Source organism: Sylvia atricapilla, chromosome 13, assembly GCF_009819655.1.
Source record: "Sylvia atricapilla isolate bSylAtr1 chromosome 13, bSylAtr1.pri, whole genome shotgun sequence".
Classification (NCBI taxonomy): domain Eukaryota; kingdom Metazoa; phylum Chordata; class Aves; order Passeriformes; family Sylviidae; genus Sylvia; species Sylvia atricapilla.
Window position 1 is genome coordinate 19,338,587 of NC_089152.1, and position 24,845 is coordinate 19,363,431.

At 43.4% G+C, this 24,845-nt stretch overlaps 2 long non-coding RNA genes across 2 annotated transcripts in view; one reads left to right on the forward strand and one right to left on the reverse strand.

The window, feature by feature from the left end:
• LOC136367232 (uncharacterized) overlaps nt 1-10,563 on the forward strand; it is a 47,287-nt gene extending 36,724 nt beyond the window's left edge. Inside the window, exon 2 of the long non-coding RNA XR_010744652.1 lies at nt 10,410-10,563. This is a non-coding gene — a long non-coding RNA (uncharacterized lncRNA). The remainder of the gene's footprint in view (nt 1-10,409) is intronic.
• The window catches only part of LOC136367231 (uncharacterized), a 59,713-nt gene continuing 35,287 nt past the window's right edge, over nt 420-24,845 (reverse strand). The window contains exons 2-3 of the long non-coding RNA XR_010744651.1: nt 22,967-23,033; nt 420-761 (exon numbers count right to left, since the gene is read on the reverse strand). This is a non-coding gene — a long non-coding RNA (uncharacterized lncRNA). The remainder of the gene's footprint in view (nt 762-22,966; nt 23,034-24,845) is intronic.

Consider the following 24,845-nt stretch of genomic DNA (forward strand, 5'->3'; position numbering starts at 1 on the left):
GAGGGGAGCCTGACCTGCATGCTGGACCACAGTGCTGCCCCAGGGCTTCAGGAATATTTTGTACTTTTGGAAGTGAGTGAAAAAGATCCCAGTTGGCTTTTAAAACTGGGAAAGTTGAGTTCCGGCTATTAGTCCCACAAATTAAAAGTGTACGATGACCTGTAATTATTTTTCAGCCTCCTTTACCACCACCCCTGTCCAGTTCTTTGCAATCTGTTTCACTGTCTTTATTTCTATTCTTTCAATACAGTCATACAATTAGAATACAGAGGCTCATTAGTGTCTGCCTCCAGCACGGATGCCCCTTTCTAGATGAGCTAGGCGGTTACAAACTGCAGTGAAATGCTTATTCAAAAAGGAAACAGAGCACACTGACATTATTTCAGTTCTGTAAAGCATGAAGGCACAGAAAAATAAGCTGCTTTCTACTACAAATCTTATTGTTTGTTCCCTATTTCATATCTTTTAATAATGCTTGAACGGTTCTGCTTGCAAATGTGTAGAATCACAGTGAACCTTCTTTTATTTCCTATGTTTTTGCCCTAAATAAATTTTCTCTACCTTCAAACAGGCCTCTTTGTTCTCACTGCTCTAGAATTCTTTCATCCTCCTCTCAAAAGCTTCTGAATATGACACACAGTCTCACTTGAAAAGAATGCAGAAGAGGAATGCAGGATGGGGAGCTGGAGGTATGGAGCCCCAACCACTTGGCACAAATACAGACAACAGGACACTTCCACTGCAAGACAGGCTGAGAGGGCCTGGAAAAGAAATCACAAATCATTGTGGCATAGGAAAAGGTAAATAGAGGTGATAAAGGAACCAAGTTTCTTATCTGTTTTCTTTTTTTTCTGACAAGAACCTGGCAGCTCCAAACAAGCGCACAAAGCTGAGAAGCTGTGGAATGTCCTTCCACAGGATGTTGTGGATATGGGATTGAAAATGAGTTCAAAAGGTAATTGGATAAATTTATGAAGGAAAATTCCATGCAAGAATATGAAGCACAGAGACCCCAGTTCTTTCACAGGAGGTTTCTAAGCTGCAGATGGAGATGGGAGTGAGGTTGGAGGTGCTGCTGTTTGTGCCTCCGTGCTCTGGGCTGCTGCCAGGAGCAGCCTAATGGACACGCTGGATTTGGGGCTGAGCTGCCAGGCTGCTGGCATCCTGTAACCACTTTTGTCCTCTCTGGGGCTCTCCTTGGGGTATTTATGATCTTTCTGATCTTCTCAACATCTTTGATATTTGGCAGCTTTGCTAAATCTGCAGTTTGTTACCTCTGTTGTTTCAAATGTCAGCAGCTGAATCGCATCCTTCCTTTCAAGTCCGTAATTTATCCTGCACAGATGGAGCACTCCTGCTTTTCCATGGCAGTCGATTCCTCTGTCCTTAGATTTGTGTCTAGGAGTGGAATGTGTGAAAAAGTAACTTGCAGCTTCAGCCTTTCCAATTTGGAATTTTACTCTGAACTAACATAAAAAATCATTTTCCAGAGGAGCATTGAAGAGATTCCTCTGTAGCCTCAGTAACTGTTACTGAAGTGTAACACTCACTGAGGTCACTTCACCCTGGGCAGTTGCTTTAGCACACTGAACCATGTTCCTTTGGCCCTGTGGTCTGCACCAACCTGGCAAATCGCTGCTGTTCACCAGCAGTTCTTACTTGTGATCCAAGATTTCCCCCTTACTGCTGATGCCTGGTTCTCCTTTCAGTGTATTCCCAGTGAACTGTTGGTCAGCTGTGGATGTTCTCTATTTTTGCATGTGCATCACTTTTCTCATAGTCTTTTACTACCCTCTTTTGATTTTATCTCATTTTTCTTTAACTTCAGGTTTCAAACAACCACTTTTCTCTGGCAAGCGAGTTCAGAATTAAATCTGCTCAGTCTCCCTTTCCATAACAATATTTGTCAATGCAAGTGCATAACTCTTACATTGATCCTGATCCTAAACTTCAGTATCATCTTTCTTTTTTTTTTTAAGTAGATGCTCTGCCCTTGTAGGAGTGAGGCTGCAGCAAGCTCTCTTATGTGTCTAATAACAAGCCAGAACTGGAGCAATACTTGTTGTATTGTCCTCTGTCCTTGCCTGTTTCCGACTGCTCAGCACCAATTGTTTCCAGTTGCAGCTGTTTTATCCAGCTGCCAAAACCACTAATGCCCAACCTGTCTCTAGGAAGAGAGAGTTTAAAGCAATAATTTCCCTTTTCTTCAGTGGTCTGAGAGATGGCAGTGCTTTGTGTTGTGATGCAGTTTGCCTGGTGCATTCCATCTCTCGCCGTGGTGCAGTGGGTGAATGGCTGGGGGTGAGCAGTGCAGTGCTGTGTATGCAGCTCAGGCAGGAGCATTTCAGATAACTGGGGAAAAAAATCTGGAACCACTGAACACTTGCTGAATTTTGTGCTATTTAAATGCATACTCTGTATCTTAATACTTCAGAAATATTAAGTGCTACTTGAAGTTCCCTATTAAAACTCTAGTTGTTTTCCATCAGTATTTTTAAACTGCAGTCAGAGCAAGGGAAAATGCCTTAAGTACTTGAGGGAGAGAAATAGCCCGGGAAGGACTCCCAGAGCCTTTCCCATGCCCTCAGGCCTTTGCAGGGAGCACTGCTGTCACTCCAGTGCTGTTTGCCTTAAGGAGGCTTTTCAGCAAATACTCCTGGTTTTGTTAAATCCGTCCGTGTTCACTCAGGTTCTATATTCAGCACACTGTACATACATTCCGACCTGTTTGCAGACTCTGCTTATTCTGCTGACTGACCCTGCAGTTGTGGCCCTGTCACTGAGCCTCATGTTCGATTTCTCATGTTCTCTCTCACCTTCACCACTTGTTGCCTTTTTTTGCCTTCTGGCTATTTCAAACAATTCAGTTCACTTTCTGATGTAGTTTCTTCCTTTGGATTTAAATAGCATATGAGTGCCTTTCTCATTGCAAGGTCAAATGATACTTCACTGAGAAGTCAAAATGTATAGATTGGCTCTTGTCACAAGCTTAATTTAACCATCATTAATGTTCCTGGAAGTATTCCATTTTTGATCCGTTTCATTTATCTTAATACCTGCTTTTATGCAAAACTTTGACAAATGATAGCAATATGGGGAAGATATTTTAGCATAGTCTTTTAAAAATCATTTTCCTAATATGCGAATTCTAGTCCAGACCAGACTTAAAATAATAGCGTTACAAAATGTCAAAGCTGGTAAAACTATTAAAAAAGAACAGGAACTTTGACTAATGGCCCATGTGTATGGCTTAACATTTAAGTAAAGATTGCATTTCTGACTTGAGCGATGAGAAGAATCCAGCTAAAGCATTCCTCTCCAGCTTCCCGCTGCAGTGAGTTCCCTTTGTCTGGCTGTAGCTGTGGGAAGAGCTCGGTGCCACACATCTCTGGAATTTTCCAGCTTTGTCTGGGCTGCTGTTCCCTCTCTGCCTCTGGGCTCCAGCCATGGTTTGTGCTCAAGCTGAGCTGGCTTCCTGGGCTAAATACTTGTGTTTTGGGAGGGGTGTGTGTGACAATCCAGGGAAATGGCAGGATCACTGACAGAGCCACCATTGCTCCTAACTGAGCGTACAGAATTGAGGCTCAGGAGATGGATCCCGTGCCTTAGCCCAGGATGGAAGGAGCTGTGGCCCCATGGTCATGGGTTCCCCAGGTTAAAGGGCTGCAGAGGCTGCACTGGCCAAGCCCTGCCCTTGGGCGAGGTCTGTGGCCAGGAGAGAGGGGTGCCTTTCCTGCTGGGTTCTCCTGGGGCAGCCGTGCGGAATTCTGCATCCCGCTGATGCTGGGAACTCGCCATTTGCCTTTGTCCCTGGCATGGAGCTGCTCAGCAGGCTCACAACAGCCTCTGCTCTCAGGAGCTGCATTCTGGAGGAGCAGATTCCATGAGGAGAATGCCATGCACACGCTCAATCTGCCACTTTCTCCTCTAACCACCATTCAATAAGATTGTCTGATAACCTCTGGTGTACGTCGGGGAGTGTTTGTTCCTGGGGGGAATGTTTGAGGCTGGCAGCCACGGTTCTAATGTTAGAATTGTTTGGACGTGGGCCTGGACTTGAAGCACAAAATCCACTGCCATTTCACAGCTTTATTTGAATGGAACCTGGGGAATCGACATCATGTATTCAAGAGCAAGAAAAATGGCATCAATAGCAGGGTGTAATTTTTTTTTATTGTCCCAAGCCTTCCTTTGCAATTTTAGCTTAATATATTCATGATACCTCAAAACAGGGGTATGCATTGAGATGGGGGTTTGAAATTGCTTTTGTGGTTATTTCTGGCTTATATAAATGTATTTATTCTGTAAAGATTAAAAGTGACTGGAAAAGAGGGTTTGGAAGAGATTATTCATCAAAATGGGGGTTTTTTTGCAATACATTGGAGGGGAAGGGAAGAGAAATTTCAAGCTTGTTCTCTCAGACTTTGGTTTTGTTCAGCTTCCTTGCTTTCACAAGATGTCTTATTTTTGCCAAAATTTCTAATAAGCCACTGGAGTGAAGTATATGCTAACAAAAGTAAAGTGTTTCAATAAAAATCTCTCCTGCTAGTTGATCACAGAAACTGTGATCACACAAACTCTGGTTATTCCATTAATTCTCCTGGGAGTTTCCAGGCCACTTTGTCAAGAGCAGATCTACTTTTTTATACTATTCATTGAAATATACGAATTTCTTGAAGTGTTTTCAGGTCTGCGTTTTTAATTTTTTATTTGCATATAAAATTTATAAAGTTACATTATGATAATGTTGTTTCCAATGTTTCTGAAAATACTTTTAGAGTCTGCCTTGCATGATCTGTCACCTCAAATTATTACATTTGCATCTTTTCTTCTAGAGCCTGTGCAATTAAAACCACTTAAACTGTTTGTGTTTTATGATAAAATTCAAGGGAGAAGATGAGCCAATTTGTTCATGGCAGTTTTGAAACCCTGCTTAATACTTTCACTGAAACCCAAAAATATTCTATTAGGATTGAAAGGAAAGTGTGGGAAGAAAATGGCAAATCCCAGTGTAAAAGCTGTAGAAGCCTTGTCAGAGTGCTTGAGAAACTTTAAATGGTCTTGTTTAGTTAAACAAGGAATTAGGAATTTGCTGGGGGAGGACGTGGGCTGGAGGATGTCTAAAGCAGAATCAGAAAGGTCAGGGGAGATGACAGCAGGGCTGGGGTGTGATTGAGGGTTAAAGGCAGTTCATTGCATGTGTGGAGAAAGTTACTTCCAGCATTGCTGCAACTCTGGGGAGATTTGAAATAGTTCAGGTCATGTCACAGGTGCTTCAAATTTGCACATGTACAAACATTATTTGGTGGCAATTGAATATTGTCTTGTAGGTATTTGTTACCTTTTAAATAACAGCAACGTGAGAAGGAAAGAAAATACAAATACATTTATATTAATCTAAATGGGAAAGTAGGAGTGGTGCTCCACCCAGTATTCTGGGTTTGTCCTTGAAGTGAATTTTCTTTATTCAAAATGTTTTATGAGAAGATTGGAGAAATCTGGAAGAGAATTCTCTGTTAATCCTCACAAGTGAAGGTTGTGACTTTCTTCTGCAACGAGGTGAACGCTTCTGCAGAAACAATTTGGAGAAGAAGAATATCCCAGGCAGTGAGAGGCCCAGGACTCATTTCATGTTTCAGCAGTGCTGCCGTGCTGCAGCAGGAGCTGTGCCATCGGGAGGGACAGCCTGGTGACAGCAGGGACATCAGCACACAGGAGGGAGCAAAGATCTCCAAAGATCTTTCAGGAGGGTTACAGAGAAAGGTGGAAACTTCAGCAGCACCATGGACAGGCTAAGGAAGGGGAGAGCAAAGCACCTTGCATTAATACAACTTGTAATACCTGTAAATGTTTAAAGAAAATAATTTGAACTCTGTTACTTCACTTCACCAACATTCCTCTTTCCCTTAGCACTCCTCTTCCTTATCTTTTGCCAAGAGCTGCTGTAAGGAAATACTCTGCCTTTCTCTTGTTTCTGACAGTCATAATGGTGAGCCTGAAACACTTCTGCAGTGGCAACTTTCAGTACTTCAGTAAATTGTGGCTTTTGTCAGATAAATTGAGTTGGTAAAGTTTTTCTTGATCCTCAAAACCCTAATTTATCTTCCCATTAAATATATATATATATATTTAAATTTATATATATATTCCAGCTTCCATTCTTCCCCTCTGTTCTGTAAGAAACAGCATATGATGTGGTTTCTGTGTTGATTTTCAAGATCATTTTTAGCCTGTCAAAGACTGACTGTCTCAACAACTTTGAAACAAAGATTTTTTTTGAATAGATGAGAAAAGTGCAGCTGCCAGATGAACCGACACAAGAAGCTGGAAGGGGAGGATCTTGCAGATGGTTCTAATAAAACTGGGCAAACGGCAAATGGTGGTGTGGGGAGGGTGGGTTGAAATGCAAATTGCAATCCCAGTGCAAGTTTTGGGGTTAGTTTGTGAAAGAAAGTTGCATAAACCATCATTTGAGGGTTTGGGGTTGGGGGCAGTTGAATGTCACCAGCTCTTCCCTCTCCATGTCCCTGTGCCCATGCTGCCACCTGAGCTTGTGTGGCTGTGCCCAGAGTCCTCCTCTGGAAAGCCACATTCAGCTACTCTCGGGGGTTTGTGAATGTGAAATACCAATAACAGTCCAGGTTTCCAGCAGCTGTTGAGAGAAGGAATTGTGCTTGTTGGAGCAGTGAAAATGGAGCAGAGGCTTGTGTTGTTCATTGTTGCTGCTGCCATCCCACAGCCAAAACTGCATTTGGCCAAGCCCTGATGAGCCCTGTGTTTGAAGTGTGTACTACATGATTCATTCATAAGGATGGAGGGTGACTAGTAGTAATTTCTGTCTTTTCTGCTAATTTTGTCCTCTTGTTAGATGGCATTGGGTCTGTAAAATTAGGCCAACAATTAATGAATAAAAATTGCAGTAGGGGAGATGCAGCTGTGGGTCTGGATTGCCTCTGATGGTCTCAAATTCCGTCACTACTTCTTGACTTGATAATTCGGGCTTCTTTGGTGGTTCTTCATGCCAGAAAATCTTATTGACTCCTCATTTCCAAAGGCAGAACAGTTAAGTTTCTAATTTTTTTCCTTCCTCTTGGTAATCTTTGCCTTCTTCAATGAAAGAAGGAGTGTTTGAGAGCACACAGGCTTTCAGCTCACACGGCAGCCCTTGGGGATGTGTCTTCATCTTGCTGTGTCAAAAGCTTTTCAAATCAGTAGTTCGGGAGTAGCAAATCCTTCAAATGCATGAGTAACAGATACTTGTTTTATTTAAGAGTCCTTAAGCATGAGCAAGTCATTAAGTACTTCCTTTCTCCCCATGAATCAGTTCTATTTTAAACAGTCATCGTCTATTTAATATTTTCTAAAGAGTATCAGAAGTTTTGACTTTTAAACTTTTTTGGAGTCTCTTGTGTACCCCTATGAATTTGTATTAAAAACATAAAAAACATAACTGCCAAGGGCTGCTGATTCCCTGTGCTGATGCATTTCCTTTCCCTCTCTCCTTCAAGAGTGCATTTATTCCATGTGCAGCATTTCTTTGCCCGGTGAGATGACTGGGAAGTGCAGAAGTTACTGCTCTAAAAGCAGGGCACATCTCTGTGTCACCTGGCCAATGGCTGGGCAATGGCACCTCAAAATGCCACCACCTGAGTGGCCTCTCAGGAGCTGTCCCCGAGCCCCAGCAATGGCCCTGGGGACTGCTGTGGGGCTCAGGGATTGCTCAGGGATCCCTGCAGCCTCCTGGGCAAAGCTGGCACACACACAGTGTGCAGTTCCAGCACAGGGCTGCCAGGGAAAGCTCTGGTCGTGGGCACTGACCCTGTGATGTTGTCATGCTTTGCTCATTCAGTCCATCTGTTGCCCCTCTCTTCACTGTACCATGCAAAAAGGATAACGAACATAAATATTTTATAATTAGGTCTTTTTGCAGGGGTTTGTGGCCAAGAGACAACACGCTGAGGCATTAAACAGCACGAGTGTTGCCAGAATCCTACCAGCTTGGCAAATCTGACAGCCAGCTAAAGGCAAGGATGGGGTTTGATGATAAAATCAGGCCACGTACTGAACGCTAAAGCATCACCAGTTATTCACAGCTCGGGAAGAGTTCACTTGCAATCAACATGAATAGGAAAAACCTTTCCCAAATGATGCTTTGCTTCCTTGTGGGTTTGTTGCCATTTTTGCCTCCTTACACAGTCAGCAGTCATCATTGAGCCGAGGGGGCTGAAGGAGCCTTGCTGATGCTGTGAGGAGGTGGCCCTTTCCCCTGGCTGTCACTGAGCCTGAGCACCCCGGAGCTGCTGCAGGCACTGCTGGGGGCTGGCTTCTCTGCAGGAAGGGGCTGTGATTCATTTGGTGAGCATTCCTGCCCTCTGTGCTGGAGAGGGACCGAGTCACACGGCAGCTCCTTTCACAGGGGGCTTCTGCTGCCAGGGAAAATGGACAGGGGCTCATCTGCAGCTCCATTGACTCCAGCCATGTGAACTGCCTCTTTGGAGCAGCAGCTACAAAGGATTGCACATCATCTTCATCAATTAACTTCAAATGTTTTAAATTAATCTGTAGTACAGAGCACTGGAATGGAAGTGAGTATGGAGCGGCTGGAGTCTTTTCTTTCTGAGTGGTAGATTGTGGTTTTTCATACAATGAAAATTGTATCTGTGCTCTCTGTGCCACCTGTTGCCTTAGCTACCATTTCATGTGCAATATGCTGATGTTGGAGATAAAAGGTTTTCCGTGGCACCTATAAAACACCTCAGTGATCTTCACAAGCCACAGGAACACCAGATTTATATCCAGCCGTGGCAGTGAATCTCTGCCATCTGCAGCTGTGCCAGAGCTGTTGGAGTGCAGCTCCACAAGGGAGAGCCCTTTGTCCTGCTGGGCAAAGCCTGCAGAATTTTAGGACAGAAGTACAAACACCTGTATGCAGTTAAAGTTTTAAAATACATGTAAGTGTTGGTATTTTATTCTACAGGTACAGCTCCAGCAATGTTTCCTGGTTTGGTGTTCCCTACAGAGACGTGCCCACAGTTTGGGAACAGGTCCTTCAGGCTGGTGGGCATTAAAGGAGGAGAAATCCATCCCCCCTCCTCCCCCAGCCAGCTGCTTGAACTGCAGCATCCTGCCTGAATCCACAAAGTTCCCAGACTCTTGTTCTTCTGGCCAGAAAAAAAGACACTTTGGAAGGGATTAAAATTTTACACAAACACATCTCCTGATGCTGAGACTTTAAATAATCTTTCAGTGCAGCCATTCCATGCCATGAAGTGTTGGCTGATTTCTCTTTTCTTCAGGGCTATTTTCTCTATTTCAAAGAACTGGAAAATATGCAAAGGAAAAAAATTGCTACTGTGTGAGGTTCTCAAAACTACGAAGGATTGTGGTGTTCCTTCAACATTCCTTCTGGAGGCTTTGCAGGGCTCAGTTCTCATTCCTTTTCTTCTCCTGCGTCCTGTTTCTGGCTAATCCCATCTGCAAAAGCAAATTGGTTGCTAACACTCAGGTTAGGAGCAGATTCAATCTCCTGCATCCAGAGTAAGCTTTTGACTCATCTCTAGTATCTCTATCTAGATACTAAATAGTTGAAGTCTAATTAAATTAGTCGTAGTCTAATTTAGTGGCTGTTCCCTTACCTGCCTTTAATGGGAGGGTATTCATCCTTCTCATTAAGTCCATTTTCAAGCACATAATGTGTGTTTTCTCTCTGGATGGTTCTTCTTCATCTCACTTGTTGCTACTCATCTGCAGAGCAATTTCAGGAACTTTCTTTCAAATGTCCTAAGAAGTCCTTTTGTGGTGATAATCATTATCAGGGTGTTCTGGTTGTGCTGCTCAGCCTGTGCCCTCACCAGGCTGGTTTTGCTTTGCACAGAAGTTTAAGTGCTTTGCTCCTTGTTATTTGTGGCATCTGGTATATAAATAATTTGTGTTTGCTTTCTTTCTGCCAACTTTGTCACCCACAAACCTGTTCACACTTGAAGTCACAAGAAGCAGAATACCAGAGGAGGGAAAAAACCAACCCCACAAACAAAACCCCCAAAGAACTGGACAGTGCTGTCTCCTTGAATAACTGTAAAGAGCTCTGCTCCTTTTCCCAGGAAAGGTCCTTAATTCTTCCAGTAGTTTCCACAGGCTGTTCCTCAGCCTATCTTCATTGCAAAGCTGCAGCGTGGCTCTTGGGCAGGTCACATTAAAGCACCAGTGTGCTCCTGGGGGATGGGAAAGAAATGGGAATGTTCAGGACAAGGACAAAAGTCTGGGGTGCAGGCAGAATTCTGAAGAGAATTCAAGTGTCTTTTTACACAGCTCCCATAGCGTTTAAGGTAGCAGGAGGTCACTGGAGGAAAATTTACAATAAATCAGATTTGAAATCTGTTTGAGATAATCTCCTTGTCTGTCTTTCACAGAAAATGTTGCTGCCCTGACCAGCAGTCATGAAGAGAAGGGGGTGAAGCAAATTTGTCTGGAGAAGTTGGAAGTTTTGAAATTTTCAGCAGGATTTATAACCAGTGGCTGCAGAAGATTTTGCCAAGCCAGCCATTGACATAAGAATGGATTCAGTGCCTCAGACTTAAGTGGTAACTAATTTTTTCTGTCATCTTCTTATTTCCAATACAGTACCGTAGGATAATTTTGATTATAGATTATATTGTTTTACTACTGCCAGAGTTTAAATAGAGAAATCTTACAAGAGCCAAGCATGTGATTTTTTGTGAGCTTCATTCATAGGCAGAAAGTTGAAATTTTAGTATCTGGTGCTTTATTCAGTAGTTGTATTTTCTTCCTGTGGGTTCATCCCATCTCTTCATCATTGAAAAATAAAAAGATTTTGCTGTTTCTCTGTAAGTGTCTTCCTACCCAATGCCCAGCAAACTGCAGTTTGGAACAGGTTGTAGAAGCAGCTCTGTGCCTGATTTTTGTTATATTTTAAGTACATTGTGTGACTCCTGAAATATGTGGAAAGACACACTTATATGGCACACTAGGAAGTTTGTTCTTTTCTGCTGACATTCAATATTTCCTCAAAAATCTTTTTTCTATTTTCTTCTTTTCTTTGCTTTTCTTATTTGCTTATCTTTTTCTCTGCCCTTCATAGCTGGGTATTAAACATCTGAAATACTTCTATGCCTGTTTTCCTAAGGTCAGTTTACCAGTAAGGAATACAAAACTGCTACTTTTTGAAGTTCAGCTGGGAGCAGAAAGACCCCCAGCTCTGTCTTGCTCTCCCATTTTGGGCTCTGTGCCTTTGGAACAACACAGAACTGACCACTAAAAACAGAAGCTTTGAGAAGGGTAGAGGGGAATTACCACATCTTTAATACCACACCAAGATGATGTTTCCATGTCTTCTGAGGCAAGAGAGTGAAAGGAGGTGTTTGTGCTCTCCTCAAAGCCTCACTAAACCCCAGCATAAGAGAATCTGCCTTAGTTTGAAAGCTGTAATGTAACTGCATATATCAAAAATGACATCTCACCACGTTTCTTTCATTTGTCATGAGTAAAACAAAGGGAATCTGTTCTGTGCTGTGGTTTTGTTTGAAATGCTTCTTTCTTATTCTACCCTTTGTTTTTTAGAGGGAGAGTGAACAGATCTGACAGTAGTTCTAAGTGACTGATGGTAGGAAAATTAGACCTGCATTTCTGAACTTGACAAATACACCTGTTCTTATTTACCAGTCCAGGTGAGATATTCATTCCACCCCTGTATCATAGGCTGTGTTAGAACTTCAGTGGGACAACAGTCAGTGCCCCAAGAGATTCTGTCCTGATTTCTGTGAGGTTAAGGGTGGGATCTCAGAAAATGGTTCGTTTCTGTCTGAAATCCACACTGAGGCTCCTCTGTCTCTTGTTAGAGCACAGTCAGAGCAGCACTTAGGAGCCTCCCAACCAAGAGCTTAGAGCTCAGCCAGTGCATCAGGTGCTCAGGAGGCTGCCAGGTTCTTCCCCCACTGAGTTCCCATCTTTAGGAGTGTTTCTGTACTGTGTCAGTATCTTCAGCTGCATTGGCAAGAAGGGAGAGCTTGCAGATTCCATCTGTCTGCAGTGGTGACAGATGAGGCTCAAAAAGAACTTAAAAGAAAATTGTTTTTCTTCTTTCAAGTTCTCGGATTTACTGTGCTCTCCTTAATGCCTTTTCTGTGTTGTTCTCTGTAGCCCTGCAGTCCTTTCTCTTTGAAGGTGTGCACAGATCCTTAGCTCCAATTCACGTGTCTAATGAGAACAAGAAAAAGACAGTTCCAGCTCTCATGCCTGTTTCGCAGAAGTTTTGGAGCTGGAGCACTTCAGTGGGATGTTTGGTTCCTGTAGGGCACTTTAGAGCCAGAAATATGAGCAGCACAAGCTACAAAGCAGTCCTAGTCAGGAACTCTTGCCCATTCTTACTGCAGAAAATGCACCACCTTGGCCTGTATGTCTGCAGGAGGTCAGGAGAGGATACAAACAGCTTGTAAGCACCATCATTTTAGAGGAAGCATTTCTGGGGAACTGGAAGGTGTTTTGTCTGTTCCCTTGTACATCCTCACCTGGCAGAGCAACTTCTCCATGCATCCAGCCTTCAACAAAACAGCTCCAATTGTAAATCTGCCTGGGACAAGGACTTCAGCTGGGGAAATAGGTTCCCATCATTGTTTCTGCATTCAAATTACTGTTATTTAGCTGATAAAGGTGACAATCAGAGGCCCAGGAAGAGGGAGAACAATGCTATGGGATAGATTCCTCTGCTGGCACAGGAAGGTGTTAATCAGCTGAACACCAAGAGGTTTTTGTAGTTGAGGGAAGTGCTGGGCGAGGCGGGTGGGATGAGGCCTGGGAAGAGCCAGGGGTTGCTGCTCTGGGCAGATCCATCTCCTTCCTGCTGGAGATGCTCTGCAGTGGCCCAGGTGGGAACTGACTGAGTGCACATATTCTTTCTGTGTCTGAGAGCAGCTGGAGGATGTTGCCTGGGAGGTGCTCTTGGCTCGGGGATTTTAAATGGGAGGGTTTTCACTCAGCTTGAGAACACATTTTTTCCGCTTGACTCACGACTGAAATCTGAATGAGTGATAAAATTTCCAAAAGTAATGTTGAATTGGTTGGTATAATAAAAAATACATTTATCATCAGGAAGGAAGAGCAAAATAAGGGGAAAGATTCAATGAAGAGGAAGTCACCACCTTCCCAGTAACAATGGGAGGCTCTGGGCAGCTCCCACACCTCAGCCTCCTGGCTCTGCAGGCACACAGCAGGCTGCCATCACAGGGCCTTCTTCTGGAACCCTCTCAGGCTCCTGTCCCACACACAGGACCCACACACGTTCTGTGGGATGCTTTCCATTGAACACGCTGCACCAGGAACGTGTTTGCAGAGGTTCCCTCACTGTACAGAGCACGAGCCCGTGTGTGCATGAGAGCACTCCTGACTCCTGCAGAAGCCATTCTTTTCCAGGAACAACACCAGCCTTTGTTGCTTCTCTTTGGCTTGGCACACAGAACGAGGAAGGAGCAGAGACTGCTGGCACTGAAGAGCAGCCCGCTGTGATTCATGTGAGCTCTAGATAAAATGAAGTATCTGCAGGGACAGGCAGGAGCTACTGGCTTAGATGGATTTTTAGGTTAGGATAATAACCACAATAACATTGTTTTAAAGATCTTACATTTCTGTGGTGCATTTCCTTTGTACATTCCGGAACAGTTTTCCAGACTCCGAGTGCTGTATCAGTTTCTGTGTGTTTGCAGTTTGGAGAAGCCCTGGGCACAATCCCTGCTGGGTGTGCTCCCCTTGCAGAACAGGGCAGTTGCTTCTCTCAGGGTAAAACAGGGAACATTTTAACTGCAAGTACACGTGTACAAAAGAAAGATGCAAAACTGAGGATATTTATCTCAGAAGAAGCTGAAGATACTGAAGTCGGGTTGTGTTTGTGTTGGGAGTTAAGGAAGAAAGACTTTTTTCTTCCCGAGACGTGGCTTGTTCATTTGTCAGGTTCAGCCAGGCGTTTCCAGCTGAGGTTTTAATGGCTGAAGGCTGATTCAAAATGGAAACATTGACAGACTAAGGAACAATAACTTAATAATATTTATTCCATGTCCCTATATTCACTTCTTTCCAGAGGGCAGTTCAGATCTTTCACGCTTGCAGTAGTCTCTGTTTTCTCTTAGACTTATCTCTGAAATGTGCCTGTCACAGGTGTGGTAAAAATTCCATCCTTGTCAGTTTAGCTGATGGAAGGCAGCTGATGCTGTGTTTGCTGAATTCATGCTGGTGTCATGGCTGGAAATTTCAAATAAACAGGACCAAATGGAAAAATCATCTTGTAAGTGTGTGGGGCTGCTGCTCTTCGTTTTGCCCTGCTGCTCTAAGATCCATCCCAGCAGCTCTGCTGCTGGGGGTCATGTAGCTCCTTTTGTGATGGGATGGCAGATTGCTTATTGCAGGAGGAGGGAATTTCCAGTGGTTGGGAGGCAAGAGGCCTTGCTTATGGTGAGGTCTCCTCTTTTCGTTTGCTCAATGTTTGTAACAAATTCACTTTCCCTGAATTTCCATCATGTGAAACTTGTGTGTTTTTGCTCTGTCATTTCTTTTATCAGCTGCTCAGTCGGTGATTATTACATGGTATTTTTCACGCTGGGTCCTTTCATTTTTCTCTAGTCTGTTATTATGTGATGTGGCCTTGGCAAGAAACACGTTCCTATTCTTCCAAACAAAAACAACAAAAAAAAAGTCCCAAACAAAAAAAAAAAAAAAAAAAAAAAATCCTGCATACAGTTCAGATCCTGCTAATTAAGAAAACTGTGAACTTCTAGGTGAAAAAGATGATTAACACATTTGAACCTACTGCAAGCAATAATCATTTCCATGGAATGCAGGTAGTGCCACTGTCCCCAGGTTCTGGGCAGTGTTGGATTCCCTTGGGTACTACAGCACCCACCTCCTCCAGGGAGCTGATGCAGCAACACTTCTTATGCCCCCTTTAACACAAAATGATTGGAGTTTTAGAGGCTTCTCAGAATCAAAGGGTTTCTTCAGTTTATCCAGAATGCAACTTTTCTTCTCAAATATCTGTTTCCCTGGAGTTGGACTAGATGACCTCCAGAGGCCCCTTCAACACTAATGATTCTGTGATTGCGGAACTCTTCCCCAGGATAAGTTTAAAATGCACTCAGAACCAGCTGCTGATGGTGCACAGTCTTTCTTCCTTTGTTCTTCCAAAGAGGAGTTCTTTCAGCCCAATCATCACTATCTTAAATACGAACATTAGCATATCTATATTTTAAGCAGAAATACTTCACAAGCAAATAGGCAGGGCTTTAAAGAGACTTCAAAATAGTTCCAAAAATACCTGCCTTGCTTTCTTTTTCAGCCTTGTCTTGTATATCATTCTCTATATGAGTTAACCTACTTTTTTTGCTCAGCTTTTATTTTTGTTCTGTTGCTTTCCATTTCTGGCGATATAAATTCTGTGTATTCTCTTGGGGAAAACTGCAGGTTACACTTTAACTTGCACTGTAGTGGCAGTGCTTTGTGATTTACATTACAGTGGAATTCCAAAGATATTTCACAAAATTCAGACTTGTCCTGCTGGATGGGTATTGGTAGGCCGTGTGCAAACATAACTGGGATTGTTTATTTTTCCATTACTAGATAAGAAGGTGCAAGGACAAATAATATACAAAATGAGAAGAATCCCTATTCCGGATTCTTTAGATTCCTGCCTCCCCACCCAGATTTTTTGAGAGCACTGCAGGCTGCTGAGATTGGTTATCTACTGCATAGCCCTACCCAAGATCTAACAGTTACTGATTAGTTCTGTCTCTCTTTTACTGTGCCTTTACTGGCCTGTATTGCTGTTCTTATGAGCATCTTTATCAGGTTAAAATACCTCAAAATTTTCACAGTGATTTCTTGAATTAGTAACTAGGAATAGAAGTACCACTTGATAACAAAGTAGTGACACCTTGTTTTCTCCTATCAGTGCAGCTGTAAACCACTCAGAGGGATTGAATCTATCCAAAAATCCCTGTTTTCAGGGAAAGCACTGCTGCAAATGGAACTAAGACAACTTTCTCGTGTTGGTACTGACTTCCTCTTTCAGTTGCTGGAAGCAGCTCCAGGTACCTCTCAATCTAAACGTGTATTGTTCCATGCAGGAGGAGAAGTGCATGGGCAGTTCTGACTTACAGACATTTCTGGAGCACCCTCTGTGCTGTCCCCTCCTGTAAGAGTTTCTGGTATGTGCACTGGCACAAATCAGGAGATTGGATTTTCAGCATAGAACTGTTTGCTTTCAACATCCATATAAAGCTTACTGAGGAGGATACACACACCCACAGGTTTAAAGGTGCCATACTAGGAGAAATAAACAGGTATTACTCCAGTAATGCCTACTGCAACAGTTTGGGGTGTATTTCATTACATCAGTGTTGTATTTAAGTTTAGGGCTTTAAGTGAGTGAATTTACAGGTATTAAATGGATCAACATTTATGAGTTTGCCTTGTTCATGTAAAAGCTTGGTGCCATCTTTCTTTAGCTGCAGAAGAAAGATGGCACCAAGCTCATTGAAGGAAAAATAGTCCTTGCCTGACTATGACTCTGTGTTACTGATTTTCAGGAGTTTAGCTGGTAATATCCATTAAGCTTGATGATGGTGATGGATACAAAAATTAGCCTTGAATATCTGAGTGGTAGTGACATACTTGAGCCTTGCATCAGTCAGTATTCAGTTAATTATCTAAGTATCAGTGCAAAGAGAGCAGGCTCCAGCTGGCTGTAATTAGGGCTGGATTGTTCCATGCCTTCAAGACAATTTTTACATTCATGGGATCTGCAGCTTTCTGTTGTCCTCATTTCCTGCAACATAAAAGCACTTGTGTGTCAAAGAATGAAAGGGGGCAGAGAGTGAGAGAGACTGTGAGGATAAATCTCATTAACATCCCTGACAGTCTGGCTGAGAAATAGGCATTGCAAGATCTAAATAAGTTTTTTAAAAAATAAAAAGGGAAAACAACCCCCAGGAGCCATAGACAGAAAGTGTTATTTCAGTTGACTGCAAGACAAGGTGGATCTTTAGAAAGCACAGTGAGTTCTATAAAAGCTGAAATCTGCTCCGTAAATTTTGGTCTTAATGAGAGACCACCAGCCTGTGCAGGAAGGAGGTTGGATGGCAAATCAGGAGTGTGTGTGACAGAGCAGTGGATGAGGAGCCGTGGGATACAGCCCTGCAAGTGCCACAGATCACAGCCTGTTTGTGGAATCCAGGCTCTGGTTTGCCCTTGTGCTGCTGAGTGAGCAGCACTGGCACTGGCTCCCAGGGGTGGCCTGCCTTGGGGAGACACTCCTCAGCTCTCAGGGCATCATGGACTCGGCAGCCTCTTGTTACCAGCCTCTATTTCAACTCATGAGCGACACTGCCAAGTGTTCAAATCATTCCTCTGTTTGGGGAAGAAACAGCCTTTTTTTGTAGTTTGCATGTAAAAATGCATGTTGTATTTCAGTGGGATCCAGTGAAAGGTACCTGGGGGTGGGATGGGGAAGGGCAGTGAGCCCAAGAACTTCAGAATAGGATTTGTTCAGGCCATGATGCTGCACAAAACCTGCTGCTCTTCACCTGCTGGAACCTCTCCTGACCCTTCCTGGTGAAGTCCAGCAGCCTCCCTGCTGCTCGTGGTCTGGCAGCCTCTCTCCTCTGGCTGAGTGTTGGTGCTCACTGCTGATCTTCAGCTCCCTGACCTGACAGAAATCGACCCTTCCTCTCCACCCACAGGAGTATTTGCTGCCCTTTGAAAGCTGGAGCTGTTCAGAGGTGTCAGAAGTGGTGAGGGTACGTGAAAGTGAGCATGGCCATCTCATTTTAGCTTACAAATATCTTATAAGCATAAGGGCATAAAGGAAGTTAACAAAACCAGTAGTTGATAGGGAAGGGTGTACAAGTTCAATTCCTTCTTTATTTAATGCAAATTAAATACTATCATGAGCAGTAATAGTTGCATGTGTATTTCTGTTCAGGTTGGCTCTATTCAGGCATCCCCAGCAGTGGCTGGGCAGGTACCTGTGTTTGCAGGACTCACAGTCTTCATTTGGCATGCCTGTATTTCAGTGGCTTCCAGAAAATCTAAAGATACGTTTTCTAGGAAATGAGGAGAATTCAGTTATGATGACAAAATGTTCAAGGTACAACTTGCAACAAAATCCAGGAGCTCTTCAGAACCTCCTCCATTCTGTTTTGTGGTTCATGGGGTGTTTCATCCCAGAGACCTTGCCTTCCCAACTGCCTCACCTCCTACAGAAGTTTGAGCCTGTGTTGCAACTGCAGCATAAGGGATAATGGTTCCTAATTGTTGAGTAGCACATTGAGTGCAGTAAGTGCTGACCTCTCTCTGCAGCACCGTGCCACAGAAGGAATGGCTTTTGTGTTGAAACCCGATTGGAGTAGCTGTAATGCTTCATGCATCATTTTAATGGCACTCTCAAAAAGCCTGGTATCTTGGTATGTCATTATCTCAGACTCTGCAGTTGTTGTTTCTTATTTAAATGTCCTATCTCACTTGAGATTTAATGTAATTAGAACCAGCCTGTGGAAAAATCTTTTTCTATTATGTCTTAGCTATTGTTCCAGTCAAGATGGTAAAGCAAATCAAACAGGATATAATGAAAATGATAAAACCATTTGCAAGAGGCAGTTTTCCTGAGGGAAGCAAAAGGCAGCACCACTTTTCATTCTGCTTTGTAATTCTAAACATGGCATGGGCCTGGAGTGACTCTGTGGAGAGTTGTCCAATACACCTGAGAGCAGAGACAGGTACAGCTGGCAGGAATCTGCCTTGGCTGATGCAGCAGGGAACCAGAGGTACCACAGCAATAATGTTCCAGTGTTATTGCTGCTGTCCCAGCCTGCTCAGCCAGCACTGGGTCTGCTTGCCAGCCAAGGTATGTGTGAAGGAGCTGGGCCTGCAGGAATAAACATCTTAGATTGTTGTTTTCTCTTCGAGCTACTGCATCCTGGATGGGGAGGTACATCCAGAGTGTGGATGCAAAGGCACTGGTCCCCAGTGAACACGGGTCTGCAGCAGGAACTGCTGTCCCCGGTTTGGGAGGACAGGGACAAGTGTCCAAGGCTTCCCTGGTCTGGCTTGGAGGCCACATCACAGCAGGAGCCCTCACTGCTGTCTGCTGGGTGATTTCTGAGCAGTTCAGGTGTTATTGTTCCACATCTCTTCGCTGTTAGGTTTATAATTTGGTGTCAAAGCTGTTTTGCAATATCTTTTCTCTTCTGTGCACAAGGCACTTGTGAAGAGGCTTTTGTATTGTCAGCGTGTTACAGGAATCTATACTAATTCTCAGCAGTATTGATAAACTTTAGGTCTGAGGGTTTGATCAAGGGCTGCTTGCCTTGGGCAGAGCTCACAGCAGTGCTTGCACGGGAGGCTGACAGGGCTCTCTGCAGTGCTGCTTTAGTCATTGTTCAGTTAATGTAGTAGTTACAGTGTATGAGTTATATATTATATGAGTTATGCCAGCAGCTGTGAGGCGATGGATGGAGTGTCCAGTGGCCCAGAGCCTCTCCAGCCCTGTTTGGCTGCTGCTCTGCTGTTGGGTTTACCTGGGACAAAGGGCTTTGGAGTGCTCAGTGCAGCCAGCTGAATCTGTCTTCACACAAATGTCAGAAGCAACAGATCAGGCTTGTTTCTCAAAAGCCTGAATGTAAAAATTCAAAGGATCAAAATGCAAGTAATTCAAATGATGAGAGAAATCGTTAGGTTAATACCTGCAAACTATTGTGTAACTTCAGATGTAATGAAAAAAAAAATCTACCTGAAAAAAAAATTTCTATTTTTGTAGGTTTCTAGGTTTGGTGCTGACTAATTTATAGATCACCTGTGCACAAGTTTGCCTCTGATGTTAGTTTGATCTCTTTGGAATTGAAGAAACAGTAGTTTCTTCCTCTCTCCTTCTCCCTGTTCCTTTCTTGTAAAGAAATGATTAAATACTCAGAGTACAAATGCTGCACATGAATATTTATAAGAACTTTTATAACATTTAGCGAGGCAATGCTTCATGACTGTCTCTTTCTGAATACACATAAGAAAATGCCATAATTTCTTCGAAGCTGCACTGAGTCCTTACTTGCTACTGGGTTGGCAGGAGCTGGAGGCTCCTTGGGGCTGCAGCCATTGATGATGACAAAACACAGAGATCATTGGGGTGTTTCCTACTTCTCTGTTAAAGCACTTGGCTTGTGTTTAATATCTCATAAGAGCACATTTTTCATGCATCATTTACATTTAAGTTGCAGAAATCTTGTTACTGGCACTGGGTAAATACCTGATTTCTGTGTTGATACTTTGGTCTCAGAAGAAACAGAAGAGTTAAATGTCTTCTGCTTGAAATACTGACACTGTGGGACAATTGAGTGGCCCTGGAGCACACTCTGCACAGCACTTGGAGGGTCCTCTTGTTAATGCAGAAGTGTTTTAGCCTCCACTTCTCTGCATATTGTCTCTCTGGAGCAGGGCATCCTGTGCATACCTAATTGCCTGTGTAATGCCTCAGAGTGTTGTCACACACCCACTTCTAAAAAGCAAATGGAAACTAGTAGCTCTTAATAGCAGATTTATCCCCTTGACATCCTGAAAGAATTTAGATCAGATTAAGCACAAGAGGAGAATGAAGAAAGGCTTTAGGAATAAGCAAAAGGGAGAGGGGGGTTAGAGTTGTGATTTGTTAAAGCTGAAGATAATTTTAGAACTGGGTTTGGACATTCCTTGCTCATAATCCTATTTTAACCTCTCCCCTTCTCCCTTATAAAATTATTGCCATAAATTGCATGTTCTCATTTCCACAAGGTTACCATATGAATAGAAGACCTGCAGTGTTTTTTAAAGGCTGGAGTGCATTATGTGGATTGGGAGTTACCTGTTGGAACTTGGCACACCATGTGTGGGTCTGTGTGATGTGATGGTGCTGGGGTTGCTCTGGGGGAGCTGGGGTTGTTCAGCCTGGAGAAAAGGAGACTCAGGGGTGACCTTATCACTCTCTACAACTCCCTGAAAGGTGGCTGTGCTCAGGTTGGGCTCTTTCTCCAGGCAGCACTGACAGAAGGAGAGGACACAGCCTCAGGCTGCACCCAGGGAAATACAGGTTGGATATTAGGGAAAAGGATTTTTACAGACAGGGTGATAAAGAACTGGAATGGTCTGCCTGGGGAGGTGGTGTCACCATCCCTGGATGTGTTTTTTAAAAGACTGGATGTGGCACTCAGTGCCATGGTTTAGTTGAGCTGTTGGGGCAGGGTTGGACTCGATGATCTTGGGGGTCTCTTCCAGCCTGTGAAATGCCCCCAGTGCTGGGGCTGGTCCAGCAGAGCCTCTCAAGGGCAGAGTGGGATCATCCCCAGAGGCAGGACTGTGGCAGAGCCCTGTGAGCTCCCGTGGGTCTGCTCCAGCAGCTGTCCAGCAGGGTCTGGCTGGGTGATACAATCCTCCCCAGCAGGATCTCCCAGGCTGCTTTCTATGGCATGGCCTTCAAACCATCCCGAGTTTAAAGCTTTCACTGCATAAGCTGGCTAAGTTAGTTCTTCCTGGAATTCATTAATAGTCGAATATTTCTCTTTTGTAATCATATTTTCTCAGTTTTAAGTCCCCTTTTATCTGGTCACACATACTTAAGCTTGCTGCCTGTTATGTGGTTGTCTTCTGTAGATCTCAGTCTGAAGATCTCAGAATATCCCAATGGATCCAGTAGTTTTGTGTCTGTGTCTTTATAAATATGTCTAATTTATACTTCTCTGCTACAGCAGTATGCAAACTGTAGAATGTGTATTTTTAAAGAAAGCACCATTTATGTGACTTTAACCCCTGAATTGCTACTGTGCTTAATTTTCGGATAGTGATTTTGATCTCCTTCCCAGATGTTTTAGGCACAGTAATTATTAGAATTATTTTCGTAATTAGCAAAGGACAATTGAAGGAGACTATCAACAGTTTAGTTTACATTTCAATTAAAGCTGTACACCTGTGGCATTACATATATCACTAGATATTACCATAATAATATTGAAAGACAATAATTCTCTCAGTTGTGCTTTACTTGTGCAAGACTTTTGAACCTGATGCATGACCTCTGAGCATGTCAGAATCAGAACTTGGCTATCTCTGTCAGAAAAGTATGTACTCACCTGAGAACTCTTGAAGTGTGTTAGCAGCAGACATAATGCAGGATCTTGGGAAAATGCTCCCATATTTGCATCTACAAGGAAACAGAGGTATTGTCAGCATTGGTGTGCAGCAGCTCATCAAATCCACCCAAACAGATGAAAAAACCTGTAGTCCTTGGATAATAATAACTACAAGAGTTTTCAAGTCACATTTTTCATAGGGAAGATTGAAATTGAACTTGCAAAAAAAATTAGTATGACAGCTCTTTCCAATTTATTTCTTTGCCCTGAATTTTTAGTACAGATGAAGTGAGCACCAGGGAATGCATAGGCATAGCAAGTGGTGAAATTCCAGGGACCTTTAGAGACTTCCATTTGTCTCTGGCATATTAAAGGTTTGTGGAGATTTGAGGCAGAATTTATTTTATTACTTCTACAGAGCCTCAAACTGAAATCTTCCATCATACCCTATGAGACAGATGCCTTGACTCAAGCAGGGAAGTTGCTGCTAGAGCTTGGTCTCTTCCTGCACACCAGTGACTGCAGACACCCAGTGCTGCCAAGGAGGCAGGGGTGAGGGAGCTGCCTGTTCCTCCTTTAGCTCAGGCATTAATGATGCTGCTGCCTTACTTCAGCAGGCAGCCAGCTCATTATCTCTGGGAAGTCTCCTCTGCCCTTTTCCTTTTCAGTTCTTTCTCCCAAGTTTAGCAAGTAATTAAAAGAGTACAGTGTCTGAGGAGTGAAAACGGAATTTTTCCAAATGCCGTTCCTTATAGAATGTAATACATCGCCCACACATCCCAGGGCAGTGATTGAAGATCTCGTCACATTTGTCTTACTTGAGATTTAAGCAAAATCATCTGCTGAGCATTTCAGTCTATCCATGTGCATTACAATCCATCCAGGCTCCCAGAGAAGAAAAATGGGAAAATAAGACATGGTTAATGTAGCGCTCTTTATGTGGAGAGAACAGATTTAACATAGAACGGTAGAGACAGAGGCTCCAGTCTATCTCCTGACTGCAGAGCTCATTAGCATTATGAGCCCATCCTTTTGTTAAGGATTATCTCAGCCTGGAGGAGCTGTGGGCTGGAGCAGTGCAGGGAGCTGGGGCTGCCTGGCCCTGGCACTGGCTGGAGCCTGTGTCCTGGCAGGGCAGGGGCTGCTCCTGGGACCCACAGCACAGGGGAACAGGAGTGTGCAGAGCTGCTCCTCACAGCCACCCTCTCGCCACTTTTCTCTTTACTCTTCCTGCTCCTGCAGTACCATATGGAAGGAAGGAATTACTGTGCTCTCTAAAGAAAGAAAGGAGAAACAAGTATTTTTATGTAGCGAAATTTTTTTGTATGGACATGTATTTTGAAGATCTGAACAGCACAGAGCAGATCTGCTTCAGTTTCTGAGCTCTGCTGTCTGAAGCAACCACGAGGCCAATCCTACACCTGCATCCAGGCAGCTGATAAATCTCCTATTATTGAACTTCATCATTTTTGATTGGTTTTTTTACATACAACATTCTGGCATCCAAACAAGTCTTCTGCCTTTATTGAGTTTGACATACTGCAATTTCCCTCAAAATTAAGGCTTTGGGATCCCTGTTCACGTACCAAGTTTCAACAAAAGGCTTTATAAACCAGCTGACTTTAAAAGCTGAGTGATTGTCAGATGAGAAATGATTTGTACTTGAAACAGTCATAGAAGGTGAAGTTAGTAGTGACTCATTTTTTGGTTATGCCAAAAAATATTTCTTCAAATCACTGAAATCCAGAAAAATTCAGCATTTAATCTTTATTCAGATTACTGAGACTGGTTTTTCTGTCAAATAACTGCTGGATACTATTGCAAACAAAAGGCTTCCTTTTTAAAACGGCTTTAAAATAAAACACAAATTCATTGCATTTGAAAAACCGTGTTTCCTGTCTTCCTTGTGCCTCTGTATATCGTCTTTGCAGATGCTGGATTTTAGTGAGGTATAAATAGATAATTTGGTTAACAAGTATACAGAAGGCTAAATTAACTTTAAAATCTAGTATGCTTAAATTTCCCTTTTCTGTGTTGTTTCTAAGAAACCAAAATGGTGAAAATGCAGTGGATGTTCTGTGGGTTAGGCCTGGCTATAGGTGACAGGTCTGAACCTGGTTGTAGGTAGGAGCTGTTACTGAGCAGGATGCTCTGTAGTGATCTTTATCCTAAAATCAGTCAGGGGCTTTTATGAGCAGTCTGAAAGAAAATGTAAATAGGGAGAACAGGATATTTGAAATACGTGAGATATGCAGAGATAAAGCACTGGCTATTCCGGGGGAAAATTAGATGAAGGAAATACATTTTATTTATTATGTGCAACTGTAAACTGGAAATAAAAGGTTTTAGGCCAGGCTTGCCTGATTGCACCAAGAGAAGTGAAGCTGCTCAGAAGCTTGTGGAAGGCGTGAGCACATCATTATGATGAGTTCTGGAGTTCTGGCCAGCAGTCTGCAGTGCAAAGGGCCGTGCCCCACCCCAGGTGTGCTGGGATCTCCAGGAGTGGCAGGGTTTGTCCTGTTGTGTCTGTCCCCAGTGGGAGGCTCCAGGAGCACTGCATTGTCCTGGGAGAGCAGCAGCCCAAGGGTGCTGCTAACAAGTCCCAAATGTCACTGGTGGGTAAAGGCTTGGGCAGCTTGGTTTCCAGAGAAGGCTGGAGGGCTCTGCTTATTCCTGGTTTTATTTGGAAATAGCAAA